Source organism: Panthera leo, chromosome D1, assembly GCF_018350215.1.
Source record: "Panthera leo isolate Ple1 chromosome D1, P.leo_Ple1_pat1.1, whole genome shotgun sequence".
Lineage (NCBI taxonomy): Eukaryota > Metazoa > Chordata > Mammalia > Carnivora > Felidae > Panthera > Panthera leo.
In genome coordinates this window covers 28,006,154-28,029,877 of record NC_056688.1, presented here as the reverse complement: position 1 = coordinate 28,029,877, position 23,724 = coordinate 28,006,154, and the positions used below count along the sequence as shown (strand labels likewise).

General features: G+C 40.9%; 1 long non-coding RNA gene across 3 annotated transcripts; it reads right to left on the bottom strand.

Moving 5' to 3' along the window:
* Positions 1-4,962: 4,962 nt before the first annotated feature.
* Positions 4,963-23,322, bottom strand: LOC122200820. Of its 3 annotated transcripts, XR_006193943.1 has the most exons (4): positions 23,283-23,322; positions 21,898-21,920; positions 18,903-19,099; positions 4,963-5,156 (listed from the first exon to the last, which is right to left on the bottom strand). It is a non-coding gene; the product is annotated as an uncharacterized LOC122200820 (long non-coding RNA). The 3 variants fall into 3 exon arrangements; XR_006193942.1 differs by lacking the exon at positions 21,898-21,920; XR_006193944.1 differs by lacking the exons at positions 4,963-5,156; positions 21,898-21,920 and adding an exon at positions 18,308-18,479.
* Between the last annotated feature and the right edge of the window lie 402 nt (positions 23,323-23,724).

Here is a 23,724-nt window from a genome sequence, read left to right as displayed (position 1 = left end):
TAATCTAGGAGGTTGCATAAATAAATACAGAGATGCAGAAAATAAAACATAGAGTTCTCAGAGATTATTAAGCAAAATCATCGAACAGAGGATTGAATCCTCTTCTACCCACTTTTTCCAATCCAGACAGAACTGTCTTTACCCTCTAAAACTCTTAGCTCCAGATATCTTCTCCCTGTTCTCCCCCTCTCTGCCATCTGCCCAGCCAGCGTTGCACCTCCTTGAAGAAGTCTCCTTTTACAGGTGGATGGCCGGCATGCTCTTTCCCACTGTGGTTGCTAATGGAAGGGAATGGAAGCATCCACCACCAGAGGAGGATGGCAATGGCGCCACCGGACCCCATCTGGCCTGTATGCCATTGATTACCTTATTTTTGCCTGTTTTCATCTTTTATGTTTAATTTGTTTTATTGAATTTCAAATGATTGTAGACATAAAGTAAACATTTAACAAGCCAATAGAGCAGAAAGGAAGTAAACTGCATAAATACAACCGGTCTCAGCATGCAGTTCCACTTAGCACCACATGTTTGGAGTGTTACAAGCATTAATGAGTCCTTACAACACCCAGGGGAGTTGCTCCCCAGCCTGGCAGGCAGGTGGGGAGACAGACTCACAGAGGGAAAGATTTTCCCCTACAGAAGACATAGAGAACTTTGAGCTCAGATGTACATGCTCCCCACCGAGCCTCACACAGGCCTCCAGAACTGGCACGGAACTTGGAAGACATGCTCATTAGAGTGTTTGAAGAGTCTGTAGGGCCTCTGCTGAGGTTAGATGTAAAGCAAAGTTTGTTTGCATTCTTGGAATTCTAGTTGGTGGGCAGGACAGAGCAGGCCATGAACTACAAAGCAAAACAAACAAACAAACAAAAACAAACTAGAACAGAGCCAAATCCCAGATGCGATGGTCCCACCCAAAGTGTGTTCATCATGAGTAGGCAGTGACGAGCGCTGTAAATTGTTCCAGCATGTGTTTCCTGTACATGCCAGAATCATGTGTCTCATCTTATCAGTTCTTAGGCTTTTAGGAGGGATCACTGCATCCCAATGGATAAGCTGTGGCTGAAGACAACTCCAGTTTGTTTGGGCCATCTGTGACAAGTAGCTGGTCCCAGCCCAGGTCACCATGACTCTGGGCAACCAGATTGCAGGTGTGTAGAGGACAGAGCCCCGGGAACTGCTGGAAGATATTCCAGAGTGGAGCAGGAAAGCAGAGGCACAGCTCAGCATTCTAGGAGAGGCTTACTGAGAGAAAACAGAAGTCAGGGGCTAGGCATCCAGCTCATAAGAAGTCATTCTTGGCCTTATATTTGGCTTTAAAAGTGTCAGAAAAGGAGGGCCTACCACCAGGACTAGGCTTTGCACTTGGTAACTAAAGCTGCAATCCTAAGAACGGTCTTCATGCAGCAAGGCCTGCTGGTCACTGCTTGGACTCTCCAGTCACCCTTGATCAAATGCTTAGAGGTCCATCACTGAATATGAAGGATGAAGGTGAGCTGCGTTTGTTGTGCTGTGCACGACTTGCCTCTAACTTGCCCTGAGCTGGCAGCTCCAGGGTCTACTTTGTTACTTTGTGAGATTCCTCTGTCTCTTTCCCCTGACCTTTTTTTTTCCTTTTCAATGACCCACAGTACTTACATCAGGCCTAGGGTCCCCTCATCCCACACTGATTTTTCACTTTGCCCGTAAACATTGTTATGGTCTCATCTGCCTCCCTCACATTTCAGAAACATTACCCAACTCAGGCTGCTGCTGGCACCCAATGTTTCCTGTGAGTGGCAGGAAGCTGCCCCATCTGCCCACCTGAATGGGTTCCATGTCAATGGCGTCCGCCGAAGGAGAGCTTGAACTTAGCCCCAATCTCCTTTTCCTTCTACTCTGCCTGTTTGTGTCTCAAGTGGTCAGATTCAAGTTGATGTGGGACATGAGATGAGGGAAAATTTGAAAGGTAAAACAGGAATCCAGCTAAGCTCATTCGAAGGTGTTAAAGGGAGCATTAATCCTTTGAAGGAGAAATGGTTGGGTTTCTAGAAAGAGAAGGGCTGCCTCACTACCAGCCATTCCTTTCAGAGCCTCTCAGTGGCAGAAGGTGGGCGGTGTGCTGAAAAGGACAGCCGCCTAATCCGGCTTCCCCGCTCCTGTTCCCAGGAAAGAGGAGCTGCTGGCTAATAAACCCTGGTGAGTCTTAGGGCCAGAGCCCCAGGACACTAATCACCCCCTCCCTCCTGCCCGGCACTAATCAGTGCTGATTCCCTTGGAAACTGCCCCCCCCCCCCCGCCCTGCTAAGCTGGATCATGGTTGCTGGTTGGGTTGGGGTGTGGGGAGGAAAGGGTCAGAAAGGATTCCATAAAATACCACTAGCCCTGGATACCTTTTTTAAGAAGGCAAGAAACCCAGGAAGTAGCAGCTCTAGGAAGAGCCAGCTTAAAACAAAAACAGAGAAGAAAAAATTGCCTTGGAATGTGTACTGCATTCTAACTAGTCCCACTGGGTCAATGCAATAGGGGTGGATTATTGCAGGCAAGACCTGGGCTGCCTCGGTAATTCTGTAAGTTTGATAAGAGATAGCTGGCAGACTTGAGCTTCTGTCCCCAGAGAGAGAAAACAGACATCACCTTTGCCTGTCCAACTGGCATGTGGTATAGGGGTCTTTGGGGGTTATTCTTCCTTAAAATTGGGCAGCCTGTTTTATTATGACACACTGAAACCTATTCAGAGCTGGCTCGAGGTGGACAGCACAAATAAGGCCATTATTCTCCTTAGGAAAGTCAAATTTGGTAGCATGTAAGGAGGTCTAAGATATGCCTCCCCCCATCATACAATCCCCACACCATGAGAGAAACAAGACCACAAAATCAGATTTCACCCTGGAGAATTTTGTGCCACTACTTTCTGCTCATCTACTTAGGGATGATTCAAAGTATGAGCAAATATTATGCTTCCCTGCATTTATTTCTGATGAAAAAAAAAATCACGTATGCTAATTTATATGTAAATTCAGTATGGCCCTGGGGCTCCTGGCACACTGCCAATGGGGCTGTTGATGGTGGAAGTTTGGCCATTGTCTCCGGTTTGATGTATAGATAGAAGAGACACAGACCTCAGGACAGATGGAAATTACTGAGGACTTGAGATCTTCCCCTTCTCTACCTGTGACCCTCCACTCTACCCTCTGCCTACTTAGTTTTCATTTCTGTTGTTAGCATGATAGAAGCTTGGCTCTGAACTCAGTTTCCCCACTGCACTAGTGTTGGGGTTTTGCTTTTACCAGGTGGGCCCCTATGAACCCAGAACAAGCAGGGGTGTGCACCCCCACCTCATGCACACACATGCATACACACATACATGTGCATACACACTGCTGCTGTTCCATATTACATAAGACGAGTCAGTCAAGGATGCCTCCAAGTTGGCTCCTTTACTCTGACACCCACCAATGCTCCTACGGGAAAGGAGAGAGATTCTGAGGCCAGTGCCCCTCTGAGGCTGAGCGCAGCAGATGACATCAAGGATATCCCTGCAAAATCAACCACTATGAACTTCTTTGCCATCTGATTCACACCCCTCCAGCACCCCCTTGCCTTCCTCCTTGAGCCCCAGCCAAGGGTACACATGCATTTGATTCTTCCCAGCCTGGTCCTCTCTGCCCACCTGGTGTGGGTCTGCATGATAACCACTGCAGCTTATGTCAAAGGGCCAGAGGCAACCTCCAAAGTCTACCCTCAGAGAGGGGTCAGCAGGACCAGAAGTGGGGACAGGCAAGACTGTGAGAACTCCATATTGCGGTAGGAGAAGAGAACGAGGTGGGTGGGACTCCCCATGCTTTTTCACCCAGTGAGACTGAACTTTCCTCTGGGAATCAAGGCACAGGACTAAGCTTCTGCCTGGGATCCTCTTTGCAAGCTCTGCTGGACCACCCAGAGAAAGTTTCTCTGCCTGTCTCAATCCTGATGAGTTCAAACACCTTTAATATGAAAGAGGTAAGTCAGACCCTCCAGAGGACAGGGGAGGGCGAGAGCAAGCAGGTGAACAGATAATACCGCTGCTGGAACGTCAGAGCTAGAACAGAGCGGGGGGCCACACGGTGCAGCAAATGGACTCAAGGTTGAAGCAGATTCCAAATGCACCCCAACGCAGCATGACCAACATCAAACAGTACCCTGGGCCAGGGAGCAAGCCCACCCTCAACTGCTGCCCCCGGTGCCTGGGCTTCCCACCGCAGATAAATAAAAAGAAAATTAGCATTCGACTCTTATTGCCACTCTCCCTTCAACTTGGAAAATCTTTCCTGAATTTCAGATCCTCCTGAGTGTTCCCACTGCCTTTAATCGGCTTGTTATCCTCCCCCAACCCTGCTGCCCCCACCACAAACACACTCCCAAACACATTCAAAACTAATACAGTTGTCCACCTCTGCTGCAAATTGATTCATCCCTTCAAGCTGTATCTCTGACCAGAATCTTACAGGATGCACAGTTACCTGATTATTCCTAGCCTGCGTTTTTCAGTTTGCTCCTTTTTAGAAGCTTTGCAAGTTTACTGGCCGATATTTAAAGTTTCCTCTTGTAATTTCTTCCCAGTAACATAAGCAACACATTAGCAACCCCGATGTCCTCTGAATCTGTAATTTTCCCCTGCTTACATGCGTGCTCTGTTGTGTATGTGTGCAAGAATGTACATAAAGCCCGGGAGACCAGTACATAGCCACGCACCTAAACGGAGCACCAGACACATTTTACTTATGCATATACATTCCCCCATTCCGGTAGCAGCCAGAATCAAATCAATATTCTCACAGCCTGGTAGGGAGAATGAAGTCCCAGCCATGCTGTTTAAACGCTCTCTCCTCCACCTGCAAACCGTGCAGCAAGCCGACTCGGGGAGCCTGCGAATCATATAAAGCACACTGTACGATTCCTGAGTCTACTGTAGGCAAATCAATAGCAAGCTCTTACCTTGAAAGAGAAACAGAGCAGCCAGCCCCGTGAAGATTGCCCAAGAGATAGAATTGTGCATTTTTGCCTGGATGGTTTTCATGATTTTTTTTCTTCTTCTTTTTCTTCTTTTTTGTCAGGTTCGGTTTTTTCTTTCTTTCTTTCCTGACAGATTGCGTTGCTCTCAAGCTGTTGGAAGGAGATTTAAATCCACTGTTTTGCTGAAGGACACAACAAGAAAGCCGAGGGTGTGAGAGAGTGTGACTTCTCAGTAATTATCTCTACTCATACTCTGGCACTGAGACACATCGTACAATCTGGCCCTGGACAGCCCTCCTACAAGCTGCAATCATTGGTTCTAATCCAAGGATTGACAGAGCTACAACACACGCGCACAGGCACACACACACACACACACACACACTCACTCACTCACTCAGGAATCATTTACTGGGCAAATCAGGCTAGCTGATTAAAGAGACAGAGGCCTGGAGAGAAGGAATGATAAATGCCACTTTGCCCCTTCTATATTACTTTCATTTTTTAAACTGACAGTCTCAGAGCCCCAAGCTTCAAAAAATCCCTTTCCTTCTGGCATTCCCTGGCCTCCTGAACTCAGATTCCCTGTGCACTAGAAAAATCCCATAGCCAGCAACGGCTTACAGGAAATTTTAAAGGGACATTTTCATGCTCAGTGAAACTTGCAAAGATGAGTCAAATTTCATTTGTTGGTACCTATTTTCCTCTCCAATGAAAATATCATTCAGTGACAGATTTCTCTCTCTCTCTCTCTCTCTCATCTTTCACCTTTTCTCAATCAACCTCCTTCCTAGTTGCTTTGAAAATAATAAATAACTTTCTATTTTCTTCTGCTGTCACTTCTGTTTCAGAATACCTGTATTACTCCTATTTTTCACTCACTTAATTTATTTCCCAAAGTCAGCCATGTGTATATGATACCATGAAAAAGAATGAGGCTTCTGAGATTGGAGAGCTGCAGTCTGAAGAAGGGGAACCCTCCCCAAAAGAGAACAAGAAATGAGTTTATTCTATATGTTGCAGCCAACCTACATTCATTAAAAAGAATAATATAAGGTTTGTGGCTCAAACTGCAGCAAGGCGGATTTAAGTCAGACATGCTGAAGGACTTTCTGAGTGGTTATAAAATGTCCTCAGAGAGTTGAAGGCATTCATCTCCTTGGTGATGGGTAAGAATAAAAATCAGACAGAAATATTCAAATGGGCACAATGACTTCTAGAGGGACTTTTCACTCTAACGACCAGGAAGCTGATATGAATTTTTAGTTTCTTCATATGGAAAGGAAGTTATACGATGTGAATAAACTTCTGGAACACTTAGCCTCTCAAAGAACCCTTCCTAGATGATTCTGATAAATATATACCATCACGATGTCTCGACACACATTTCTGAAATATTTCTTCCAGATCTCCACAGCTAATTTACATGCTTCTTTGTAACCCCTATAATAATTGTAATGCATATATTCCTGAACTGCATAGAACAAAAGTACTTCTTGCCCATTTATATTTAAGAGCATACAGGCAAATGGGAACAGTACTACCATGCTGAGTGAGTTTAAGAGGTTGTGTGTGAAGAAGAACAGAGGCCGCCCAGACGTGTGCAGGCCAGTGACTGAGTGCAAGAGCAGTGAGGTTTGTAGACCTGTCTCAGCTCATACAAACCAAAGGACTGTGGATAGCTCATTTTACCTCTGTGATCCTTGGCCTCTCATTTGTAAAGTTAGAGAACTCGAATAATTTCTAGGATCTCTCAATTTTAAAGGTGTTTTATGCTAACAGAGTTTTTTTTCTTTTCTTGCCACTATGTTCTAATTCACATGTCCATCAAAATGTCCTTGATATTGTGAGCTCCCAGTGGACGAGAATTTTATCTCTCTCCTAGTCTTTTTGTGTGGTGCTCAGCAGCGTGACAAGTACAATTAAATGCTTTGGAATGGCTGTGGCAACTGTGAACAGTATAGTACAGAAGGAAGGAGGGTTTTCTTTACCTTCATCCCACTGCTCTCCAGAATGATAATAAAGACCTTGGGTCCTCCATAAGCCCTTAGTTCCTCCCTGGAGAGGCAGACACAATTACATTTGTAAATGTCTTCACCCTAAACTTCCACAAATCTGTACACTGACCAATTTTTATTAAGTGTCCATATGTGTGGCAACAATAATAATATTTATTGAGCATTTGCTTTGTGCCAGGGATGATGCTTAATGTTTTGCATGCATTGTTCTCATTAGATCTTCACTTATGAAGTGTTCTCACCTATTGTCATCCCCATTTTACAGATGAGAACGTTGATGGTCAAAGAAAACATGTCCACATTTACACAGTTGGTACACAATGCAACCAGGATTTGAACCCAAGTATTTACATCTCAGACTAATCTCCAAAATATTATCCTATGCTAAATACTGTGATGGACCCAAGTAGATATCATTCTTACATATGACTTTTTTGTTATTTCAATAGCATATGAGATTACAAATCATATGAAATACATATAAAAGAAAACATTTATATTGTTTTGAAAGTTAACTGAATTGCAAATGGTTGGTACACATAATTAATTTTATCAGAATGCAAAAAAAAATGATATATGGCTGTTTTCTATCTGATAGATAGTTCTTAAAACTTCTACGGAGATGGTAAAAGTCATGATACTTGAAAGTGAGCTAGAGACTAGATATAAGATAGAGTGAAGAATATTGCAGGCCAGGGGAACCATAAATTAAAAATTAGAGATGAAAATGCATCCCCTAAATTTGGGGGTCTAGAGACCTGAGAGATCTCCCATCTTGTGTTGCAATAAAATCTTTTAAAGATAAATTAACAAAAAAAAAGTGAAATGTAACCTAATGTCAGATCCACATTAGTTACTCTCTACACATAAATGATGTAACCATGCTTGGCACATGACAGGAACACTCAACAGACACTTGTAATCATCAGGGTGGCCTGTTGACTGAGAGAACAGACTGGTGTTGAATCTGGCTGGTTTCAAATTCTGGCTCTGACCCCTAGGGGCTACGGGCCTTTGGTTGTCATATCAACTCCAGATCTGAAATGGGGACAGTGATGTGAATTCCATTATAAGCATCACCATGTATCATAACCATCAACTAATTTTCATTTGTTTTACTATTTTAACCAAACCGAGACTGATGTGGTCTCCCATGTATCATTGGGAGAAGCTACCAGTGCTTGTGGACTAAGATTCCTGGAGGGAGTAGTTTCAGAATTGTACTTTGTGCATTCACTAAGGCAAAATATATCCTCAGGGATTGCCAAACCAAAAGTCTAATTTGGGCTCTGAGTGCTGCTAAATGCTAAACTATCTAGAGAGCTATATCTCTTTCAGTGCTTGAATTTACCACATAGAGTAATTTCCCAATGGCCTTCATGTTTCACAAAAGCACACAGTTAACCTCCTCCTGAAGAAGCCATCTTCTCCTCTCCTTTGTCATGGGGTTTAACACAATGTCACCTATCTGGGCCTGTTGGGTCACTTGGCAGCTCATTGATATAATTACAAATTGAAAAGCTGATCCTGGGCTATACATGGAGGGGTGTATTTCAGCCTGGCCCATCTCTTACTTAATGAATGCGTCTCATCAAAACAGTCGGAATTTTTCCTCTCCTTTTTCCATTTTAGTCTCAGAGTCTTCCAGGCCTGGAGCTGGGAATCTCTATTGTTGCAATTGTCCCCATATAGCAGGTGTCTGTACTCTTTCGAGTTGGGGTGGCTTGTGGCTGTGGTTGGAATTTCTATGACTAGATGTGAGGAAGTGACTAAGGAAGCTCTGATTGATTGGAAGGAGATACTTTGAAATTGCCATCCCTTGCTCAACAATCAGAGCTCCTTCCTCTGAGTTAGAAGGTGTAAGTGCTTCCAATCAGGTGTCGGGGGGACTCAATTTGCCTCTTGGATTAGTTAGATGCACATGCACCATTTACTTCCCAGTTCCAGGTTCAAAGGACGATGAGTGGTCTCAAGACAAAATTAAACTCAGGAAAGGCACCTCAAAGTTTAGACAGAAAGGTATTTGCTCACCATTCACACCCCTTGAAGATAAGAGAATTTTACTACAGAAATAATTCTTCTGTGTGTAGATAAGGAATAAGGAAAAGGCATAAGAAATTAGGAATAAGGATGGGGAAAATGGGTGAGGTCTCTAACTTCTGAGGAGAGGGCAGCCAAGATGGCATTTCATAAACTTTTCATCATCAGGTAGCTTAAGATTCTATAGTGTGCAGTGAGCTAGTACAAATAGGGATTGATTCTCTGTAAACTGCCCCCATGCATACCTGTCACCTCCCTGAATCAGACAGTAAGTCCAAGAAGGTCACTGTGGGGCCTGGCCGCTCCACTGTCCAAAAGCTAGCTGAGCCCTGATGGCAGCCCTCCAGTCTTGGGAGGAGGGATGGACAGTCATGCACACGTGCTGTTCCAGGCCCAGAGGACCCGCAGACAGAAAGCCCCGGTGAGGGGGAGGAGATAGGTGTGTATGGTGTGTGGGAAGGAGGGAGGAAGGGGGTGTGGGGCAGTGTTTTTTATTTCTCTCAGCTATTATGGAAAGAACTGCAGGAGCTTAAATCTAAAGAGCAGCACTGAAATAATGTTCAGGACTTAACAAAAGCCTCTGCTCTGCTCTGCTGTCTGCCCGCTGTGGTCTGCCTCAGCTGAGGCTCAGTGCCGTGGGTGATCTCACACACTCAGATGCTGGGAAGAGCCCTGCCTCAGGGGGAGGGAAGGAGCTGGCCTGCCCTCCACACACCTGGGGTTGAGGGGGATCCAGCTCTGACTTGTGGTGTCAAGTCAGGGAGGGAGAAAGCCATGGCAGGAAGAAGGCAGCCTTCTACCTTTTCAAGGGGCTCTCCCTGAAAAGTCATGTTGAATGTGCTCCCTAATATGGTCACTTGTGATGTGAATGGAATTGGTCTAGGGTACGAAAGAATTATGTGGGGTCTATTTTGAGAATTTGACTTCTCCCAGGAGATTTCCTGATTTATTGATAAATTACCTAAGCTGATACTGAAAATGAAAGTCTAACTCTTCACAGCACAGAGATTAAGGACACAGAGATTTAAATCTGCATTCTCACAAATTTCAGTGTTTTCTAACTTGAATTATAGGCACAGTCATCCGGCCTTGATTTCTATGAATTATACTCATCATCTGAAAAAGAAGCAATATGGCATAGTCGTAGAACAAATAAGTTAACACTTAAAATCAGAAGACCTAGATTGGAGTCTAATTCCACTTATCAGCTTCAATTCCATGATCCTCAATTTTCTCATCTCATCTCCTCCCATCTTGTCCTTAGAGTGGAAATAATAGTATCTACTTCACAGAGTTGATGTGCATTAACCCAGCTAACCACGATGAAAGCCCTTCTGTAATATCTAACATACACATTGGCCTCCATGTCTTTGTCATCAGCTTGCTTGAAAAACAAATTATTGATGGATAGTGTTTCATAAGAGCCTCACAAAAAGAACCACTGTCTTCAAGATGCTTAATTACCAAAAAGTTTCCCCTGGGGTCTGTAAGAGTCTGAGGAGCTCTTGTCTTTGTCTTTGTCTTTGTTTTTGTTTTTGTTTTTGTTTTTGTTCCAACATAGTTTAATTTTCTTTGTATAAATTTCTTTCTTGATTGGTGCATTCTTACCTGTTTCATCTCTTTTGTACACATACACATTCTGTTAATAATTATTCTTAGGGTGCCTGGGTGGCTCAGTCAGTTGAGCGTCTGACTTCGGCTCAGGTCACGATCTCACGGTCTGTGAGTTCGAGCCCCACGTCAGGCTCTGTGCTGACAGCTCAGAGCCTGGAGCCTGCTTCCGATTCTGAGTCCTGCTCTCTCTCTGCCCCTCCCTCACTCATGCTCTCTCTCTCTCTCTCTCTCTCTCTCTCTCTCAAAAATAAATAAAACATTATTTTTTTTAAATAATTATTCTTAGATGCATTAAAACCAAGTGGAATTCTTATAGCTATTTGATTTCCAACATACCTCTCTTCTATATGTTATTCTTGTTTTTCCTAACCTCTTCCTTTACATCGCTAAGTACTCTATCATTTGCTTTACTTTTCCTGAAGTTTGTTCTCCTTTGTCATTTTCTAAATAAATTTGCATCAGCTCACTGTTTGCTTTTCTCAAGAAATCCACCATTAGTTACACCCTTCCTTTTTTTTTAAATATTTATTAGTGAAAGACAGAGGGAGTCAGAGTGTGAGCAGGGGAGGGGCAGAGGGAGAGGAAGACACAGAATCTGAAGCAGTCTCTAGGCTCTGAGCTGTCAGCACAGAGCCCAACACGGGGCTCGAACCTACGAACCGCGAGATCATGACCTGAGCCGAAGTCAGATGCTTAACTGACTGAGCCACCCAGGTGCCCCACACCCTTCCTTTTTGATTTATTTTTTTCTAAAAGAACTTTATTTTACTCCTTCTCCATGTTTTATATATATGCTGTCATATTTTACATCTTCTTATCCGTAATTTTCTTCTAATTAAGACTTTTTATTTTCCACCTAAAGAAGTCCCCTTAATATGATTTTTTAAGACTGGTTTAGTGGTGATGAACTACTTTAACTTTTTTTTTTTTCTGGGAAACCATTTCTCCTTCATTTCTGAATGACAATCTTGCTGGCTAGAGTGTTCTCAGTTTCAGGTTTTTCCCATTCAGCTCTTTGACTATATCATGACACTCCCTTCCTGCCTACAAAGTTTCTGTTGTAAACTCAGCTCATAGCGTTATGGGGTTTCCCTTGTTCATAATTTTTGTTTCTCTCTTGCTACTTTTAAAATTCTCCTGTTATCTTTAAATTTTAACATAGTGATTATTGTGTATTGTGGTGTGGATCTCTTTGGGTTCATCTTTTGGGGGGCTTTCTGTGCTTCCTGAGCCTGGATATGTTTCCTTCCCCAGGTTAAGGAAGTTTTCAACTATTATTTCTTCAAATAAATTCTCTGCCTTTTTCTCTCTCTTTTCCTTCTAAGATCCCCATAATATGAATGTTTATTCACTATATTATCCAAGAGATCACTTAACCTATTCTCATTTTTTCAATTAGCAACAATTGTACTTTGGATAAACCTCATTGGCTACAAAATGCCACTGTGCAAAGTTCTTATTCTCATTTTTTTTAAATTATTATTATTATTATTATTATTATTATTTTTTGCACAGCTCTTCGGCTTGGGTGCTTTCCATTACCCTGTCATCCATTTTGCTGATATGTTCTTCTGCATTTGCTACTGTACTATTGATTCCCTCTAGTGTATTTTTCATTTCAGTTATTGTATTCTTCAACTCTGATTTGTTTTCTTTTATATTTTCTAGATCTTTGTTGAAGTTCTCAAAGTTCTTCCACTCTCTCCAGTCCTGTGAATATCTTTGTGATCATTACTTTCAACGCTTTATCTGGCATATTGTTCATCTCCATTTCATTTAGTTCTTTTTCTGAGGTTTTGTCTTGTTCTTTCATTTGGAGTGTATTCCTCCATCACCCTATTTTGCTTGACTTTCTGTGTTTGCTTCTATGAATTAGGTGGAACACATACTTCTAAACTTGAAGGAATGTTCTCCTTTCTGGTAATCTCCTGTGCAGACTATGTGTGCCTGGTGACTGGCTGGCTGACTGGAGCTATTTCTGGCATGGGTTGTGGATTCTGAGGCACTCTGTGCTGGGGCTGGACTGTGAGATGGCCGGAACTAAGTGGGTATGTGTGGGGGCACCCCTGAAGCTCTCTGTGCAGAGAACATCCTGGCAGGATAGCTAAAGCTGAAGTGAACATGGGCCAGGGCAATCTCCATTCAGAGGATCTCCTGGCATCTATCCGATGAAGGTGAAGTGAATTCAAGAGAAGAGGTGCTGGGGCTCTTTGCACACAGAGCTCCCTGGTAGGGTACCTTGAGCCAGAGACAGGGCTCAGTCCAGGAGGTCCCAGGGTGCTCAGCACAGGAGACACCATGGCAAGACAACTGTCACTAAAATGGGCATGGGTTGGAATGTCCCTGTGTGCTCAGTGCAGGGAATGCCCTGATGGTATGCCTGGAGCTGAGATGGGATACAGGATGGGTGGCGGGGTGGGGGGACTTCTTAGGGCATTCCATGCAGAGGGCTCCTTCACATGGTGGCTAGGGCTGAAGCAGGTGTGAGCTAGGAGGCCCCAGAGTTCTATGCTGGGGGTGCTCTAGAAAGCCATCCGAAGCCAAAATAACAAAGGCTTAGAGTGTTCTGGGATGCTTTGCAGCTATGTCACCTTGTCACGACCACTGGATCTGCAAGGAATGCTGATCAGGCATGTCTCAGTGTGCACCACCCTGGGACACCTTGGTGGGATGTCTGGAGTTGGTGTGGGTTAGGGGACTGGGGGTCACTAAGACAGTGACCTGGAATTTGCTCCCATCCACTTTCTCAAGGTGGAAGGGAAATGTAAACCATGGCACTCACTAGCCGTGCAACCCAGAGAGGGTTCCAGCAGCTTACTTGCCTGTAGGCTTCTACAGCTAGTTCCTTTATATCCTAGTGGCCTTTTTAAATAGCAGCTATTTTTCTATTCCTCAGATGTCCAGGGATTGTACTGGCTAGAGGCCTTGCTCGCTGAGACAGAAGGCCAACAATGGTGCCAGATGTGCTCTTGAGTGTCCTACCAAGGTGGAGGGGAAATAATCGCCAGCCCTCACCAGCCCCTCAGACTCAGAGGAAGTTCCAGTAGCCCCTGCTGTTTGGCAGGCTTCTAGGGCTAGTTCCTTTATATCCTAGTTGCTTTTTTAAACCATAGCTTTTTTTCTGTGACCCAGGAATCTGGGGCCAAGGTGGGCTCACTGAGGTGGTCATACTCAAGATGGAGAGGGACATAAACTGTGGACCCCAAAAGAGTTCCCACAGCTCCCCTACTGTTTGGTGGAGTTTAATGCTGAATCTTATATTCTAGTGTCTCTTTTAAGCTGTGGCTTTTTTTCCCTCTGTCCTAGGGCAGATGAATATGCTCATGTCCCTCAGTACTATCCCTCCCACTGACCTTCACAACATTTGTATTGGGGACTCCCTTCCTTACAGTGTCTCTGTCTCTGTTGCCATTTTCTATGTGGTCTCTCTACCTGTATTGTGCAGAAGCTGTCCAGTCACCTTTTGGTTCTTCTTCAGAGGAGTTTCCCTATAAATAAGTATAGATTTGGTAAGGTGATGAGTTCAGGGCCTTCTCACGTCACCATCTTGAGAACAAGAACTTGAGCAATGTCTTTGAATGCCTGGCATACTTTCCTTCCTTTGCCCATCATGGAATTAGTTCCATGTGGTTTCACTGTGGCTGCTATACTCTTGGTATGGAAGTGGACAAATGACCTTGGCCTGGCCAATCATTTCTTCCCTGAGAGTTTTCTAGGTGCTTTTGGAAAGAGGCTTTGCTGCTAGGGGGTATCTTTCCTTACAGGTGGAGAAAGTTTGCAAGGCAATAAAGCCAACAAAAAGGAAGTAGAACCAAGAGGAGAGGGCATCACTGAAAGTAGGATGAGTCATGCCTAAAGGCAGACACAGCCTCAGAATACCCTGTTCCCCTATTTGCTTATTATTTTGAATTGAGTTTCTGTTACTTTCAACTGAAAGAGTCCAGACTGAGAGGGTACATGCGGGAGTGTGGTTGAATACAAATTTCCTTTGCTTCCTTCTCCTTCCTACATTACTTTCCCTGATATTTTTGAAATATCTGGATATTATATGACACCTTAGGTAGAGATGTAGGTATCTGAGGCCCTATATTTTATAAAATGAATGGTCAGTGTTATTATTAAATTGGACTTAAAATAAAGTCATAGATGGAGTCAAGATGGACCAAATCCTTCTTCTTTCTAAATATTAGAGTGCAGAGAGTGAACTACCATTTAACAAACAATTCATATGCCATGGACTGTGCTACCATTTTTCATTTACCTTCTTACTTAGCCCTTACAGTGTCCTTAGAAAGCAAATACCATTACCCCCAATGTGCAATTAAAGAAGGTAACTAACTTGTCCACAGTTACCCAGGTAGTATTTGGTCAGGCCTTCTGAACACCCAACCCCCTGTCTTTCCCCCCACCCCCAATCTTGCCTGTATTCTAAATAAAACTGAGACTCAAAGCAGAAAGATCACAGCAGCCTTGTGTGGTCAGTGAGAGGTATAAGAAAGATATCTGCCTTGATCAACTTTAAATAAGAGAAGGTGGGAAGTTATTCAAACTGAAGTGAATGGCTTAGCGAAGGGTTGGAGTTAAACATGGTGCTTGGTGGGAATCAAGGTTATCCAACTTGGGTGGATTTGAGACTGTGTGTTCAAAAGAACTGAGAGTACACGTAGTTTGGGCCAAAATTGGAGGGTCTTGAATGTCTAAGAGATTGGAACTGAATTTGAGAAGCATAGCTGCTGTTGATTCTAAACAAGAAAGTGAAAACAATAAAAATTGGTATTTCTGGTGGTTCATATGGCAGAATGCATAATAAGTCAAATCACTCCCACAGAGGAAACTCCCCTCCTCCAGTCCAGTCCCTGGCCCTGTGGGCTTGGACAGCTTCCCACCTTTTGCTTTTCCTAGCCTAACTGGGCAGATCATGGGACAGTGGCTCCTGGGCTTTCAGCAGGTCACACACACGAGTGACTCTGGAACATACACAGGCCCCAGGAACCTCTTCTTTGTAGTGTACTGTCCACAAGGCAGTTAAGAGAGCATAGTACAATAGTGGGAATCAAGCTTGAACTTAAAGGAAGGTGGGAGCTTTCTTGAGATACCTGGGACAGTCCTACTTCCTTATGTTGGAATTGATGACTCAGCCTATTTGACAATCAAGTGTCACTTTATTGCCTTTGACCATTTATCTCCACGTACATATCTAATTTGAAAACTTAATGGGAAGAAGTCTGGTCTGAAGAAAGATTTATGAATTCCTGCATCACCTGGCTTCATAATATCTTAATACTATCTAAAACCATGCTGAACTTCATCAGCCAGATTTGGGCAGCATTGTGAAATAAACAGTCTGGGAACATTTCTGTCGGTGTCTCTCACTCATTTTACACTGAGAAGTGGTCCAGAGAAGGGCAATAACATGCTGAAAATGATACAGGTTAGAAGCAGAACTGGGAGTAGAGTGAATTCTTCTGATTCCTTGTCCAGTGGTGATTATTTTATTCCAGGGTATATCTAGATGCCTTGGTTCAAAGTTTGATTGAATGTCTCCTTGTGAAAACTTCTCTGCCCAAGTAATATCCCCTGGGTTTCTCTTATACCCCAAAACTGTCTTCCTTCTTTGTAACTAAAAGTTTTGAATCTTACCTGGAAGTGGTATGTAAATTAAGCTGCTATTATTGAAAGTTTAGGGTGAAGAGGTTTCAGCTTCCTTATAAAGCAGGTTACAAAAGAAGGGGTGACAGTGAGATCAAAAGAGTGTGTGTGGTATATGGAATGTAGGGAAAGGAGAGGAGAGGGTGAAGATGGAAACCTGAGAGTCGGGGTTTGCCAAGGATGATGAACTCAGCTTTCTTAGTGATTCTGAATATTGCTCTGCAAGGCAAGAGACAGGAGATCTAGTGTTAAGAGGGCATGGTGTAATATTCTCATCAAGCCACTGACTTGTCCGTGTGCTGCCCCTGTAAGCTCCATTGATGACTTTTGCATAGATGAAGAGATAAAGATTCTTCCAGGAGGGTATCAACGGAGTCTATGTGGGAGGTGACTAGCCTAGGCAGCAATAGCTATTCATCAGAGACATTTGACTGATTCTAACCCACAGTAGGATATAGAAGAGACATATAAAGGCTTAAAATCAAATCATGTGTCATGCTGAAGAATAATGGTACTTTCTGTAAGGAGTATGTATATATTTTTAATTTCTGAGTGAATTAAGTGCCTATAAAAGGTGTTGAATTGGCAGCCTAGAAAGCTAGAGTCTTTGATTTATGCCCAGAAGAAAGAGAGAGACAGTTGCCTGAATCACTCCTGAGTGTTCTGAGCCACCTCCCCGTATAGTCTGCCCTTTGTCTCTCTAAGAGTTGTGATCCATTGTCCCTCCCTTGTGTGCAGGTCATTCTCACCATTCTGTGTGAGCTTTAGATTAGGATGATGTAAGGGATAAATGGCAGGGAAATAAAATCAATGAGTTTTAAAATCCTTTGCAAATTATTCTGTGACTATCCTTATGGACAGAACCATAACACTAATGCTTGTACATCTTTCTCAAAGTTGAATTTCTATTTTCAGAGTATGTTGGCATGTTTTATTTACCAATGTTTTCATACAATATTTGCAATATGTGTTACTGTCATTTTTGCTTTGGGACAGGACACTGAGACAGAGAAAACGATAGCATGTTAGGTCTGAAAGTAATCTTAGAAAAGTGATGGGAACAGAAATAGAACCCAGATATCCTGAAGAGGGAGAGTGAAAAGAGAAGCTTCCAGTCAAAAATGATGAGGCTACAGTGGAGGTGGAGTTGGAACCCAGATTCCTTAAGCTCCTGCCCTTGTTATACTGGCTCAGGCATCAGTTATCATTAATACAGAGCAAAAAAAGAAAATACACACAAACACAGAGATAATGTAATGATGACAGTATAAAACAGTAACATAAACGCCATATTATAAGAAAGTATCAAGATAGATTAGAGGCCTAGAGGTAGAAGAGATGTATGGTCTTTGTGAGGCAGAGCTGGAGAGCTGGATTCTCCCCAAGTCCCAACTCTGCTTTTTTTTTTTTTTTACAGGAGATTTGAGTTGCCTGAGCTGTAGACCCTCCATTAGTGAATTAGGGAGTAACAACAGCTTCATAGGATTAAATGCAGCACATATATAAAGCCACCGGCACTCAGTAGCCACAGAGTGTATATATTGATTCTCCTACTAGAAGAACATTATTTTTCAATCAGGTGGACAAAATATAAGTATTTGGGGGAAACTTTTTTAGTAAACAAAAGATGAAAATTACATTAAAATTATTAATTTTATGGGGCGCCTGGGTGGCTTGGTCGGTTAAGCGTCCGACTTCGGCTCAGGTCGTGATCTCACGGTCCGTGAGTTCGAGCTCCGCGTCGGGCTCTGTGCTGACAGCTCAGAGCCTGGAGCCTGTTTCAGATTCTGCGTCTCCCTCTCTCTCTGCCCCTCCCCTGTTCATGCTCTGTCTTTGTCTCAAAAATAAATAAACGTTAAAAAAATTAAAAAATATATATTAATTTTATTTGCTCTAATTGTGATTTTTTTCTTTCTTTTTTTTTCTTTTTAAATTAAGAATAGATTCTTGACTTGATAGATGAATTAGACTTCAGTATATCTTCTTTGCATTTAGTCCAGAAAAACTTTCCAGAGGTGGAATATGCCAATAAAATATCAAAATGTATTGAAACTGGCTACTAACATACGGAAGAAGAAACGATTCCAGGCAGAATGGTGTTCTTGCACCCATCTCATTCAAAAGGGAGTTCTGTGCCCAGAAGAAGTGAAGATTCTGGGGCCCTCAGTGCACAACTTCCTGTCACTGTTAATAGAAATGAGCACAAATAGACGTGGTTCTTGCCTTCTACAGCAATCCAGAGATATTATCATGCAGTCACAAAGACCTCTATGGGCAAAAGTGGCTTTAATGAGTGTTTGTATTTGATGTTATTAGAAATGAAATGTTTGTGGAAATGTCACTGCACAAGTATGGCACCAACGTGGGGCAAGAGGTGTGATTTTTAATAAAAGCTGGAAGTACAGTTATACTCATGCACATACACACACACACACACACACACACACACACAAACTCACAAATGTGCTCTCCCTCTTTCTTTTCCACTCATGTTTACTTCATTTACAATTGTAGCTCAATGTAAGTCACACATGAAAGTGAAAGTACTGAATATATAAGCAAAACTTCAGTACATTTCTATTGGTTGTTGCAGCACACTTTGCTCACCTCTATTTTTCTTCCTCATCTTACAGGTGAGAGAAGTGAGCAGCAACATGATCAGGGTGATGTGGTGTAATCAAACCAGAAGGGAAACTTGTGCGATCTGACATCCAGTCCTCACGCTGTAATCATTGAGTGCAGATGATGTCCTCATGCTAGAAGAACACTGGTCATGTTGCAAAAATGCAGAATGATTTCATTTCCTTTAAATGTAATACAAAATTTTATTATGCTTCTCTATCAAATAGAAGAGACTTTAAAACATGTATTCACAAATCAAACTCTCAACATGTATTTACTGGGCCCCAGCTTTGTTTGGACACCATGATAGGCTCTGTTTCTTACCCAGATACAGTAACAGTGCATCCTTGTCATTCATGGGGACATTTTCATTCATTTGATGTATGGGCTAGACGGTTTTCAAGTACTACAAATACAACTATTTGTAAATGTGGGGTTTTTCCTGAAGTTGCTCACAGTTAAAGTGATAGACTGACCAGCAGTTATAAATATAATGAATATTTAATCAATCAAGATAGATGACACTAAGTGACAGAAAAGACCAACTCTAGAATTTGTAGTTTAAGGCAGAAAGTTGTTTGTGGGGTTTTTTTTTTGTTTTTTTTTTTTGTTTTTATTTTGTTTTTTGTTTGTTTGTTTGTTTAAGCTCATGCTAAGTCTCATATAGGGGCAGAGACATGATTTAGGAGGCCAAAAGTAGAGTTTAGGCAAAAAAATGAGAAGGACCTGAACTAAGGAATGCCATGAGACAGCAAGAAGAGGTTGAATTCTAGAAAAAAACCTCATCTAAGGTGCAATGCTATAGGACAACTTCACCAGTTACTTCACCAGTCCTGCAAATATCAGGAGAGTTTCAGCCAACATGGTGGTTATTAGAAAAGTAATCAAGAAAATAAAGAAGCATATTCTGAGTACCAAAGTGATACAGGTATAAGTAATAGTAGAAAGACACCGGTAATACTTATAGTTTAAATCTAAATAATTGTTCGTGTTACGGTTTTGTGTGGGAAAAAAACTTAACATCTAAAATTCAAATTCCATCTGCTCTTAACATAGAGAAGCCAAGGGTTTTGATGGGTGGAGAGTAGTGGAACCAGAAACGAAAAAAAAAAAAAAAAAAAAAAAAAAAAAACAAGCTAAGATTCTGTGCTCTTAAGGAAAAGTTATTAAGGAAAGGAAATATACCTAGATAAATTATACATATTTTTGGAAAAATGCATTTAATTTCATGTCCTAAAGTTATATTGGTAATCTGCAAAAACAAAACAAAACAAAACAAAAAAACTTGATAAGATAAAAAATCTGAGGGGCTTCTGGGTGGCTTAGTCAGTTGAGCTTCCAACTCTTGATTTCAGCTCAAGCCATATCTTAAGGTGATAGGATCAAGCCCCATGTCAGTCTCCATGCTGAGCATGGAGCCTGCTTAAGATTTTCTCTCCCTCTGTCTCTCTGTCTATGGCCCTCTCCCCCACTCGCACTCTCTCTTTCTTCCTAAAATAAAACATTAAAAATTACAAAAGATGAAAAAATCTGAGACAGAGCTAACTAAGAAACTACAAAGAATGATAAATAGAAAACAGAGAGATAGATAACTAGAAAAAGTACTAAGATTTCACTACCAATAATTATGAATGTATTAACTTCTTCTGTTAAAACACAGAGATTTGCATATTGGGATAAAATTGGGTTTTAAGCTATTTAGCAATGATGCATATAAAGTAAAACATTACACAAGTTTTATTAATATGCCAGGAAAATAATAACAAAATCAGATACAATGATATTAATATCAAAAGAAATAGAAATCTAGGTGGAAAGATTAACTAGAAGAAAGGGTGGTAGTCATAGAATATAGTATATAGTATACTCCATATAGTATATATGTATATATATAATATATTTTATATATTTTTAATATTTAATATCTAACACAAATGATATTTTATATATTATATATATATATAAATATAATATAATCCACCAAAAAGAAATAATATTCATGAGCTTCAGTGAAATGAATAAAATGGTTACAAAATAAAAACTTTGTATATGCAAGGACAAATGAACAATCCTACAATAAAGGTAAAAATATTAATACAACTCTCAAAAAAAAAAAACACACATGAGAACACAAGTGGGCAAAAAAAAAGTACTTAGAAGATTTTAATAACAAAATCAACCACCTGAAAATAAATAAATAGTATGGATAGACAGACATAGATACATAGATAAATAGGCAAATGATATATAAAGAGAGAACTTTGAATTATGAAAATAGAGGATGTTTATCTTTTCAAACACAGTGGAATTTTTACAAATCAGCTGTATCTTCAAGTCAAAATATCTCAATACATATCTCAGATCAAAAACAATAAATTTAGGGGGTGGCTCAGTCAGTTAAGCATCTGACTCTTGGTTTCAGCTTGGGTCATGATCTCATGGTTTCATAGGTTCAAACCCCTCACCAGGCTCTGCACTGACAGTGAGGAGTCTACTTGGGATTCTCTCTCTCCCTCACTCTGCTCCTCCCCTGATCATATTGTCTCTGTATCTCTCAAAAATAAACTTAAAAAAATACAATAAACTTAGAAATTAACAAAGAAATAAGAGAAACTACTTGAAAGGAGAAAAATCCTACTTTAAACAGGAATTCAAGTGAAAATTGCAAAATATTTGTGAAAGCATTAGACATTATATATTAAATCATATGGAATGTGGCCAACAAAATCTATAGCCTTATACACCATTAGATAACGAGAAACATTAGAAATAAATCCAGGACACATACATGTCTGTTAGGAATAGCTCTAGAAATAACAAACAAAAAATTAAATTCAGTGTCTTAAAAAGAGAGTGCAAGTTGTTGTTGCTGCTGTTTTTCTTTACTTGAAAAGAAGTCCAGAGATGGGCATTTGCTGGTATCGTTTCAGTGGTTAAGCAGTATCAAGGCCAATGTTTCTGCAATTTTGTTAGCTTTTACCTTATCTCTCCTATTGTCTATTTCTTCTCCAGACATTTCATTCATATCCAAAACAGGGAGGAGGAGAAAAGTAGAGTGTATTAGCCTTTATCCACCCCTTTGTATCAGGAAAGCAAATATTTTCCCAAAATCCTACTAGTTTTCATTGACCAGAACCATAGCAATTGGCCAATGTTGGCTACAATGGAAAATTTGAAAATAAATAGAGTCAATGGAGGAAATGAATAACAATAAGAAGATACAAAAAGAAACAGTTAAAAAAGAAAAGCTGCTCAATAAAAATAAAATCTTGTTATTTGAAAAGAGTAATATCATAGCTAAAACTCGGGTTAGTGTTATCAAAGGAAATATATTATGCAAGCATACATTAGAAATAAGAAAGAAGACATGAACTAAATTTTAAATTTTGGGAGAATGCTAGGTACATCTTTAAGCCAATATTCATAAATATCTAAATGAAATAAAAGATTTCTTAGGTATATGAAATTGTTAACATTGACTCAATAGGCAGAAATCTTAAACAGAAGAATAATCATCAAATAAATTTCAGAATGTATCTACAGTATTTTAAAAGAATGTGATGGAGTCTTATACACAAAATTGCATACAGTCAAAATTCCTTTTAAGAGCACTTAGGAGTCTAGCATAACCATTTGTTTCCCTCCAGAATTGGAAGAGTTTACTGGTTTTTTAGAGGTGGATCAAAAATGAAGCTGCTTGTTTAAATTTAGAGGCATGTTGCATGAAAACATATTATCTTTAGACATGCGAATCACATTCATCTTCATGAAAAATACACAGAAATGGGAGCCAATTGAAGAAAAAACATACTTAAAGTTCCCATCTCATTCTTACTGTGTCTAAAATACTCAGGAATAGAATTTAAAACAAGATTTGTGTGCCTACCAGAATTGAGTTAATACTAAAGATCGTATTTTAAATAATTGGGGAAGAAATTGGCTATTAAATAAATGGTGTTAGGAAAATGATAATTGTCTATCCAAAATGGAGAGGGAGAGAGAAAGAGAAAGAGAGAGAGAGAGAGAGAGAGAGAGAGAGAGAGAGACCCTTCCTTTCTTGATTTTGTACAAAAAAATTAATTCAAGATGGGATGATAATTTAAGGTAAAAAACAAAATTCTTTAAGTCTTTGAAGAAAATATCAAAGAATATATTTTTAATTTGTATATTGGAAGGCTTTCCTAAGATACAAAACCTAGAATTTATAAAAGAAAAGATTGACAGGCTTTTCTGTACAAAAATTATAAATGTCTACATGACAAAAGACTCTACAAACAAAGTTAAAAGACAAGTAAAAAAAAATATTGGTGTAATGGGATAATATTTTGAGATAATAACTGATTTCTCTCTAATTTCATGTTATACCTGCCACCTAGCCCACCAACTGCCCCCTCCTTGTTTTGGCAGCAGCAAGGGTGTTCTATGTTCATTACCTCCAAGAACAGATGACATCATAATGCAGAGAACTAGAGTCAGTTCTCAGTTTTTGAATTTCTAAAGCCTAGGACATGACACAGAAAAACTATTTGGAAAAAATGTGTTTGTAACCATCTCATTCTCAAGGTCTGATTGTCTTGATTATCAATCAAGCTTCTGTTGGGAAGAAGAGGAGTGGAGAGAGAAATAAAGAGAAGGGCCAAACTGGTAGAGGCTTGGGAACGACATCCTGCCTCAAGCTTCTGTCACAGGATGAGCCTGGTGTGACAAGGGGTACTGTGTGGGGTGGGGTGAATGTGCCAGTGACAGGAAACTCAGAATCTTATATCTCTTTTTCCCAAGTGCAGCTCAGAGTCAAACAAGACCCTAG